This window comes from Ornithorhynchus anatinus, chromosome 11 (assembly GCF_004115215.2).
Source record: "Ornithorhynchus anatinus isolate Pmale09 chromosome 11, mOrnAna1.pri.v4, whole genome shotgun sequence".
In the NCBI taxonomy this organism is placed as follows: Eukaryota; Metazoa; Chordata; class Mammalia; order Monotremata; family Ornithorhynchidae; genus Ornithorhynchus; species Ornithorhynchus anatinus.
The window spans coordinates 738,292-748,134 of NC_041738.1; the positions used below are offsets into that span (position 1 = coordinate 738,292).

Here is a 9,843-nt window from a genome sequence, read left to right on the forward strand (position 1 = left end):
TAGGTCCGCCGCCTGCCGCTCGAGAGGCTCCCGCACGGTCGAGCCCGGCTCCGGGGGGCCGACTCTCGGCACGGCCCCCGCAGGGCCGCCCCCAACTGAGGCCGGGCCCGGCCCGACCCGACGCCGCTCGGTGTGCTCGGTGGCTCGCGGCACGAGGGAGCAGGGCTGGCGGGCCATATTGTGTTTTTCGTTTATGTTGATGGTTTCTGTGTGTGTCTGGCATATGTTTGTGCGAGCGTGTTTATCAATAGAACTTTGGGGAAATCCCTGCCTCCTGCCATCCCAGTCCCTGAGAGGGAGAACGGCTCTGGGGTGGGGGGAGAAAGCTGGGGGGGCAGAGGGGGAGGACGGGGGGGACGGAGTGGGGATGGGGGAAACGAGGGCGGGGAGGAGGGTGAGAGGCAGGAGAGCAGCAGAGGGCCAAGGGGGAGGAGAGAAGAGGGGGACGGGGGAGGGCAAGAGGGCCGGGAAGGGGAGGAGGTGGAGGGGAGAAAAGCAGCGAGACCTGGCAGAAAGAGCACGGGCTAGGACTCAAAGGACCTGGGTTCTAATCTAGCCTCTGCAGGCGCTGCTGCGTGACCTCGGGCAAGTCCCTTAACTTCCCTCAACTCGGGAAGCCGCGTGGCTTAGCGGCAAGAGCCCGGGCCAAGGAGTCAGAGGACCCGAGTTCTAATCCCGACCCCGCCGCTTGCCAGCCGTGTGACCTCGGGCAAGCCGCTGAACTTCTCTGTCCCTCGGTGGCCTCATCCGTAAAATGGGGATGAAAGGCTTGAGTCCCACCTGTGGGACAAGCTGATCACCTTGCCTCCCTCCCGCCAGCGCTTGGCACCCAGGGAGGGCTTAACGGCTGCCACCATCATCATTAGTCTGCGCTGGGCCTCAGTCTCCCCGTCCGGAAAATGGGCATTCGGGGGCTGATTTCTCTCCCCCTTCGAGGGCGAGCCCCGTGCGGGGCAGGGACCGCGTCGGACCTGATCACCTTTGTGTCTACCCCAGGGTTTAGCACGTAGGAAGCGGTTGCCAGATACGGGGAGGACGCATCATCGTTATTCTACAGGGGGATAGGGGGAGGGGGGGAGGGGCTCGGGCCCGAGTGGGGGGGGGGGGGGTCTCCCTACTGGCCGCCCCCTCCCCGCAACCCGCTCCCTCCCCGCCCCCCGCGGACTCGGTTACCTCCTCGCGCTCTTTAATCGTCTCCGCTCAACTCCTCAACTCCCCGCCCCCTTTCCCAGCGGCCGCCGCCCATTGGCCGCCGCCCGCCGCCGGCCCCCGCTCCCTCCCGGCTATTGGTCGAGGCGCCCGCCGATCGGCGCCGCCGCCGGCCAATGACGACGGGGGGGACGGTCCTCGGGGGACGCCCATAAACAAGCCCGCACCCCCCGCTCTCCCCGCCGCCCCCCCCGCTCCTCCATTGGTCAGCGCGGCGCCAAATCCGCTAGGCCGCAATCTCCTTGGAGGCGGGGGACGTCACTCTACCCCGTCCCGCTCTCTGATTGGCCGAGCGCTCTCCCTAGCCCCGCCCCCTCCCCCCCGCCCAGACCGCGCCTTCACCCGCTCTGGAGAGGTCAGCCGCAACCCGTTGTTCAGTGATCCGGCAGGTGGCCGATCATTGGCTGAGCGGCCTTGTCAGTCGGCGCGGCCTCCGGCGCCGATTGGCGGCTACGGAAGACCGCCAGGTTAGGTTGTCCGGCCCCGCCCCCCTCCCCCCAGCTGCTTTTACTTTCTACGCATTTCTATTTCCCCCTTTATTTATTTATTTGCGATCAACTTAAATGACCCGGCGGCGGGGGCGGGGCGCCCTGACGTCACGGGGCGCGGGGACCAATGGGAGCCGGCCGGAGGGGCGGACGGGCGGCCCCGCGGGCCAATGGGAGGCCGCGGGCTGGGGCCGCCTCGGCCCTAGGAGGCTGGGAAGCCCCGGCGGAGGCGGCGGTTACCCACCGTCTGGCGCGGTGAACTGCGGGGAGGGCAGGGGAGGAGGGGAGCCGGGGAGGGGCCTCGGCTGACCCCCCCCCCCCTTTCGTTCATTTAGTGGTACATTCCAAGCGCTTAGCGCAGTGCTCTATTGAGCGCTTACTAGGTGCAGAGCACTGCGCTAAGCGCTGACAATTCGGTAACAGATAGAGACCACTGACGGGCTCACAGCCTAATCGGGGCAGACAGACGGACAAAAACAAAACATCATCACGAGAAATAGAATGAAGGGGATGGACACCTCATTCCCCCAAATCAATAGGGGAATTAAAATAGAGACAGATGAGCACAGTGCTGAGGGGAGGGGAAGGAGCAGAGGAAAAGGGGGAAGCTCACTGTGCTCATCTGTCTATATTATTCAATACCCTATTGATTCCGTTAATGAGGGGTGCATCCCCTTCATTCTGTTTAGCGTCATAATGTTCTTTTTGTTTCCTTCTGATTTGCTCTGTCTCCCCCCGATTAATAATAATAATAATGATGGTATTTGTTAAGCGCTTACTATGTGCTAAGCGCTACAAGGTGAACGGGTTGTCCCACGTGGGGCTCACTGTTTTTGATAGAGAAGCGACGTGGCTCAGTGGAAAGAGTCAGAGGTCATGGGTTCGAATGCCGGCTCTGCCACTTGTCAGCTGTGTGACGGTGGGCAAGTCACCTCACTTCTCTGTGCCTCAGTGACCTCATCTGGAAAATGGGGATTAAGATTGTGAGCCTCACGTGGGACAACCTGATGACCCTGTATCTACCCCAGCGCTTAGAACAGTGCTCTGCACATAGTAAGCGCTTAACAAATACCAACATTATTATTTATTATTATTATTATTTAATCCCCATTCTACAGAGGAAGTACCCGAGGCCCAGAGAAGTGAAGTGACTTGCCCCTCTGCACATAGTAAGCGCTTAACAAATACCAACATTATTTATTATAATTATTATTTAACCCCCATTTTACAGAGGTACCTGAGGCCCAGAGAGGTGAAGTGAAGTGACTTGCCCCGAGTCACCCAGCTGGCAAGCGGCGGAGCTGGGATTCGAACCCATGACCTCTGACTCCCAAACCTGGGCTCTGTCCACTGAGCCACGCTGCTTCTCTTAGATTAGACCGTGAGCCCGTCATTGGGCAGGGCGGGTCTCTATCTGTTGCCCAATTGTCCATTCCAAGCGCTTAGTGGGCAAGTCACTTCACTTCTCTGTGCCTCAGTGACCTCATCTGTAAAAGGGGGATGAAGACTGGGAGCCTCACGTGGGACAACCTGATGACCTTGTATCTACCCCAGCGCTTAGAACGGTGCTCTGCACATAGTACAGATGAAGATGATACACATAGTAAGCGCTTAATAATACCAACATCATTATTAGTCCAGTGCTCTGCGCCTAGTAAGCGCTCAATACTGTCGAATAGGTGAATGAATGGCCAGGGAGGAAAGGGGTGGAGGGGGTTGGTGCCCTCGGGCCCGCGCACCGGGAGGACGAGGCCCGGGGAGGGAAGGGACGGGAGGCCGGGGAATGGGGGGGACCATTTGGATCTCCCCCAGATGAGCTGACCTCGTCCTCCAACCCCGCCGAGACTCCCGGGGGCGTCACCGAAGGCGACGGCGGTACCTTGGGGCAGAAGCCGATTCATTCAGTACTATTTCATTCAACAGTATTTATTGAGCGCTTACTAGGTGCAGAGCACTGGACGAAGCGCTTGGAACGTACAGTTCGGCAACAGAGACCATCCCTGCCCAATGCCGGGCTCACAGTTGAAGTGGGGGAGACAGAGGGACAAAAAGAAGACGACATCATCACAATAAGTAGAATGAAGGGGATGTGCACCTTATTAACAGAATCAATAGGGGAATAAAAATATAGACAAATGAGCACAGTGCTGAGAGGAGGGGAAGGGAGAGGGGGCAGAGGGCGGAGGGGGATTCCAAGCGCTTAGTCCAGTGCTCTGCACATAGTAAGCGCTCAATAAATACTATTGAATGGATGAAAAAGGGAAGCTCAGTCTGGGAAGGCCTCTTGGAGGAGGTGAGCGCGGTCACCCAACGGTCACCGACTCCCGCCCTCCTCCTGCACGTGCCACTTGGGCCCTGCTCATTGGCTCCCTGGGCTGTGACGTCACCCAGCCGTCTACAACGCCCCCCTCCCACCGCCTGCGGAACACTGTACTGAGCGCTCGGGAAAGGACAATACCTTAATAAACAGACACATTCCCTGCCCACAGAGAGCTTAGGCTCTGAGGAAGGGAGACCGAGGAATACATAATAATGGTGGTATTAAGCGCTTACTATGTGCAAAGCACTGTTCTAAGCGCTGGGGTGGGGGAAACAAGGTGATCAGGTTGTCTCACGGGGAGCCCACAGTCTTCATCCCCATTTAACAGATGAGGGAACTGAGGCAAAGTGAAGTGACTGGCCCAAAGTCACACAGCTGACAAGCGGAGGAGCCGGGATTTGAACCCATGATCTCTGACTCCCCAGCCCGGGCTCTTTCCACTGAGCCACGCTGCTTCTCGGGATGAAACTGGGCCCGACTTGTTTCTTTGTTTCACAGTCGTTAGGGAAAGCTGGCCAGGTTTGGGAGCTATGGGAGAAGCCGGAGGAGAAGCTGGGCAATCTCCACACCCATCCGGACTGTTGGCAAGGAGCAGTGGGGGGAATCTGCTCATTAAGGAGCAGGGGTTTGTCATCAGTCAGCCCCGTTCTCCCTCCTCTTCCTCTCTGCCAGTCCTCCCAACCAAACCCCTTTTGTCCCCTCCAAGAGGAGATTTCCGCACCTGTGGCCAAGCGGCTTTTCTCCACGGTCACCTGCCCGTCTTCCTCTGCCCACACCCCGCTCTGCCTTCCCCGATGCCCCCACCCCAGGTCGCACCTCCAGGATGGGGAGGGGTGTTTGCATAATTTCCAGCAGCATCGTCATATTGCCCTCTCCCAAGCACTTGGTACAGGGCTCCACACACAGGAAGCAAGCAGTAAATACCGTGCATGGATTGATTGATCAATCATATTTATTGCCTGCTTACAGTGAGCAGAGCATGGTACTGAGTCCTTGGAAGAGAACAGTGTAAGAGGGCCGGTAGAAGAATTCCCTGCCCAAAAGGAGCTCACAATCTAGAGTGAGAGACAGACGTTAAAATCAATTACGGATGTGGATGAAGGGCTTTGGGGCTGAGGGTGGGGTGAATAAAGGGTACAGATCCCAGTGTAACCAGAAGAGAGAGGGAGAAGGGGAAATGAGGTATTAGTCTGGGAAGACTTCTTAGAGGAGATGTCATTTTAAGAAGACTTTGAATGTGGGGAGAGTGGTGGTCTGTCATAACAACAATAATAATAATAACAATTATGGCATTTGTTAAGCGCTTACTATATGCCAGGCACTGCACTAAGCATAGGGGTGGATACAAGCAAATCAAGCTGGACAAGTCCCTGTCCCACATGGGCTCACAGTCCCAATCTCCATTTTACAGGTGAGGTAACGGAGGCACAGAAAAGTTAAGACTGTGGGCAAGTCACTTCACTTCTCTGTGCCTCAGTTACCTCATCTGTAAAATGGGGATTAAGACTGTGAGCCTCATGTGGGACGACCTGATTACCCTGTATACCCCAGCGCTTAGAACAGTGCTCTGCACATAGTAAGCGCTTAACAAATATCAACATTATTATTAAGTGACTGGCCCAAGGTCACATAGTGGACAAGTGGCGGAGGCAGGATTCGAACCCATGGCCTTCTGACTTCCAAGACTGTGCTCTCTCCACTATTCCAAGCTGCTTCTAAATGAAGGCAGGAGGGAGTTCCCGGCCAGAGGGGGAGCGTGAGCAAGGGGTCGGCAGCAAGAGAGAAGAGGCTGAGGTACAGTGAGTAGATTGGCGTAAGAAGAATGGCGTATGCGGGTTGGGTTGTAGTAGGAAATCAGGGAGGTAAGGTTTGGAGGGGGCAAGCTTTAAAGCTGATGGTAAGAAGTTTCTGTTCAATGTCGAGGCAGATGGGCAACAGGCGGAGATTCTTGAGTGGGGAAACGTGGACTGAATGTTTTTTCAGAAAAATGATTTGGGCAGCAGAGTGAAGTGTGGACTGGAGGCAGGGAGATCGACGAAGAGGCCGACACGGTAATCGAGGTGGGATGGGAATAAGAGCTTGGATCACTGTACTAATAGTTTGGATGGAAAGGAAAGGGTGGATTTTAGTGACACAATGAAGCTAGAACTCTGGTGAAATTGATTATATGGATTGAATGAGAGAGATCAGAAGAGGATAATGCCAAGGTTATGTGCTGGTGAGACAGGGAGGATGGTAGTGCAGTCTACAGTGCTGGGAAAGCCATGGAGAGGACAGAGTTTGGGTGGCAAGATGTACAAGTTCCACTAATCATGCTATCTGGGCAATTGGCAGGTAATGGCTCCAGTGGCAGTTGGGGACCAGGGGCCCCAGGGTGACTGTTTCCTGGGTCCCAGGGAGAGCTGATTGGTCACCTGCTAACAGGACTGGAGTGGTGGCCCCTGAGCTCCCCAAGTTATTAAGTTTTGGTGTCCACGGCGGTGGGACCCATCAAACTTCCACTCCTATTATTTCCAGCAGGGGCCGGGAGTAATTATGGGAGATGCCTTTTGCACTCCGCACCCCCTTTCTCCCCCCAACCCCCCCCACACTGGCTGGCAGGGCACAGACACCGCTGTTGTCAGGGGAGAGAACCCCCTCCTTGCCGGCCAGACATTGGTGATTTAAGCCCACTTACCTTCTCAAAGTGGCTTGATCTCGCCTATCTCACCTCCACCCCCTAGACCACGACCTGCCTCTGGCCTGCAACTCCTTCCCTCCTCAAATCTGAATGAACGCACCTGACGATCTCCCGGTAGATCGATGCCGAAGAAGGAAGGCCTTGCGGCAGTCACTTTTCAGAATACCAAGGGACCACTTGGCTTGGCTCTCAGGCACTTTGAATTTGCCATTCATTATGGTATTTATAAAGCCCTAACATCGTGCCAAGCATTGTGCTGAGTGTTGGGATAGATAGGCTAATCAGGTCGGACACGGTCCCCATCCTTCCTGGGGCTCTCATGGAAGAGGTGAGATATTACAGGTTTTGAGATATTACAGGTTTCTTGAGTGGGGTTTTTCAAAGGCAATGCCTTTGCCACAGAGATTTTAATGGGGGTGATGAGTTCCCCGGATTTGTCAAACCTTTAGGTAGAGTCTTGATTAGGAAGGGTGTGGGGGAAGGGGAGGCGGGGTCTCCCGGGCCAGGGTCTCACCCGGACGATTTGATGGGCGAGGAAGATGGATCCAGCTGGGCCTCAATCGTCTCTAGCCTATTAATTCTCCAAAGACTTTTCATTCCTGGGAATTGGCAGGTCGGCTGATTGGTTAAGTGAGGGCTTACCCTGGCCTAACTCGGGCCAGCAGCCATGATTGCCACTGACCTACTGGCTTTCCATGGCTATGAAGACAAGTCTGATGGGAGGCAGAAGGGCCTCTCATCCTCACCAGGAGAAATGTCCACCCCAAGCTGGCCTGGGAGACATCGCCGTCGCCTCCCATAGCCGGACACCCAGACGTTCCCTGCCCGGAGCACTTCGGAGCATCTTACACACCTGTTTCCTACTCACTAACGCGTCATGTTTAAGACTGAGCTCCTTATCTTCCCTCGCAAACCCTGTCCTCTCCCTGACTTTTCCGTCAATGTGGACGGCACTACCATCCTTCCTGTCCCACAAGCCTGCAACCTTGGTGTCATCCTTGACTCCACTCTCGCATTCACCCCACACATCCAATCCATCATCAAAACCTGCCAGTCTCACCTTCACAACATAGCCAAGATCCGCCCTTTTCTCTCCATCCAAACCGCTACCTTGTTGGTACAATCTCTCATCGAATCCCGACTGGATTACTGCATCAGCCTCCTTTCAGATCTCCCAACCTCCTGCCTCTCCGCACTTCAGTCTATACTTTACTCTGCCGCCTGGATTATCTTTCTGCAGAAACGCTCTGGTCTGACTGTGGGCAAGTCACTTAACTTCTCTGTGCCTCAGTTCCCTCATCTGTAAAATGGGGATGAAGACTGTGAGCCCCACGGGGGACAACTTGATGACCCTGTATCTCCCCTAGCGCTTGGAACAGTGCTCTGCACATAGTAAGCGCTTAATAAATACCAACATTATTAACATTATTATTATGTCACTCCCATCCTCAAAAATCTCCAGTGGTTAACTATCAACCTTCTTATGAAGCAAAAACTCCTCACTATTGGCTTCAAAGCTGTCCATCCCCTTGCCTCCTCCTTCCTCACCTCCCTTCTCTCCTTCTACAGCCCAGCCCGCACACTCCGCTCCTTTGCCACTCACCTCCTCACTGTATCTCGTTCACGCCTGTCCCGCTGTCGACCCCTGGCCCATGCCCTACCTCTGACCTCCTCACATCCGCCAAACTAGCTCTCCTCTCCCCTTCAAAGCCCTACTGAGAGCTCACCTCCTCCCTTTCTGTGTTAAAGCGGGTTACAGCGCCGGCCCTCAAAACCACCAACATCCCACTGCCACGATTCCCTGCGGCCCTGGCTGTGGTGGCACCGGCAGGGATGAGGTGCTCAAGAAGGCGGCATTGAGAGGCCTCCCTGGTGAGGCCAGACCACGTTCTCCCTCTGAGCCTGTTCCCCCCGTGACTCCATCATTACATCAGTGGGGTTTACTGAATACTTCCTGTGTGCCAAGCACTGTAACGGGCACTTGCTGCAGGCTGAGCACTGGGCCGGGTGGCTGCTGCGGGCAGATTACCAGGCAGGGCGGCTGCTACGGGCAGAACCCTGCTGGAGTGGGATTTGTTATTCTAAGTCCCCGGCAGAGCCTCAGTGGCTGCATCCGCAGGAAGGGGAGGGAGACAGTCGTGTGGTCTTTTAATCCCCAAACTCAGCTGTCAAACGTCACCACCTCCATGGAGGAAGAAGTGATTCTCCCCCTGCCCATCCCCCCGACACTTGGGCTTTGGGGAGGGGGCTTAGCTGCGTGACAGAGAGGCAGGGAATCTCTCGATGTTTATTCGGGCCTTGCTTTTTCCAGGGTCTCCAACATGGGTGGATAGGCCCCGCCCACAGCCCCCCATGCCAGCCAAGAGCCATAGGCCCACCTGTTCTCTACCTGCAAATGATACTCCCAGAAATGAAGAAGACACCAGGGCCATGGGGACCACGGGACGCCAAATGCTTCAGACCAAACCTCAATCCGGAAGTCTTCTCAATTGACACTTCCCATTTCCCTTTTTGAGAAAAGAAACCCAGAGGGTGTCACCTACTGGTGCAATATTAAAATCACATTTAAATCTGTTTACCGAGCTGCCCTCTGCTTTCCGACATGTCGCTACTAACGGTGCCAGCCTGACCACTTGTGGGGAAACGAGCAGTGGGACAGACAGACTTGTGACAACATACTCCCTCCCACAGTGGGTGCACACCACGCAGGCTCTCACTCTACCAAGGAGGGATCTGGCTTCCATTTCTTAGTGTCCCTGGTCTTCCTGCGGCTTCCGCTCCAACAGAACAGCTCCCCTCCACATGCCGCCCTTCGGGCTGCTCCATCCTCCACCATGGAGTCTCCCGGTTGCCACTCCAGGAGAGCAGCCCCCCTCTGCCCGCTGCCTGCCAGACTGGTCCATCCATCGGGATGGTGTCTCCCAGCCAACGCTCCAGGAGAGTGGCCCCTCTCCCTGCTGCCTGCAGGGCTGGTCGATCCACCCCTGTGGTATCTCCCAGCCAGGGCCAGCAGCTCTGGGACTGCAGACCCTCTCCACCTACCACCCACAGGGCTGGTCTGCCCCCAAGGCAGTTAGTTAATTCATCAATCAATGGTATTTATTGAGCCCTAACTGTGTGCAAAGCAGAGTACTAAGTGCTCGGGA

At 55.8% G+C, this 9,843-nt stretch overlaps 1 long non-coding RNA gene across 1 annotated transcript; it reads left to right on the plus strand.

Annotated features, from left to right (window-relative positions):
• Positions 1-1,562: 1,562 nt before the first annotated feature.
• On the plus strand, positions 1,563-9,271 carry LOC114815164. The gene is made up of 2 exons (XR_003762940.2): positions 1,563-1,676; positions 9,009-9,271. It is a non-coding gene; the product is annotated as an uncharacterized LOC114815164 (long non-coding RNA).
• Positions 9,272-9,843: the final 572 nt, after the last annotated feature.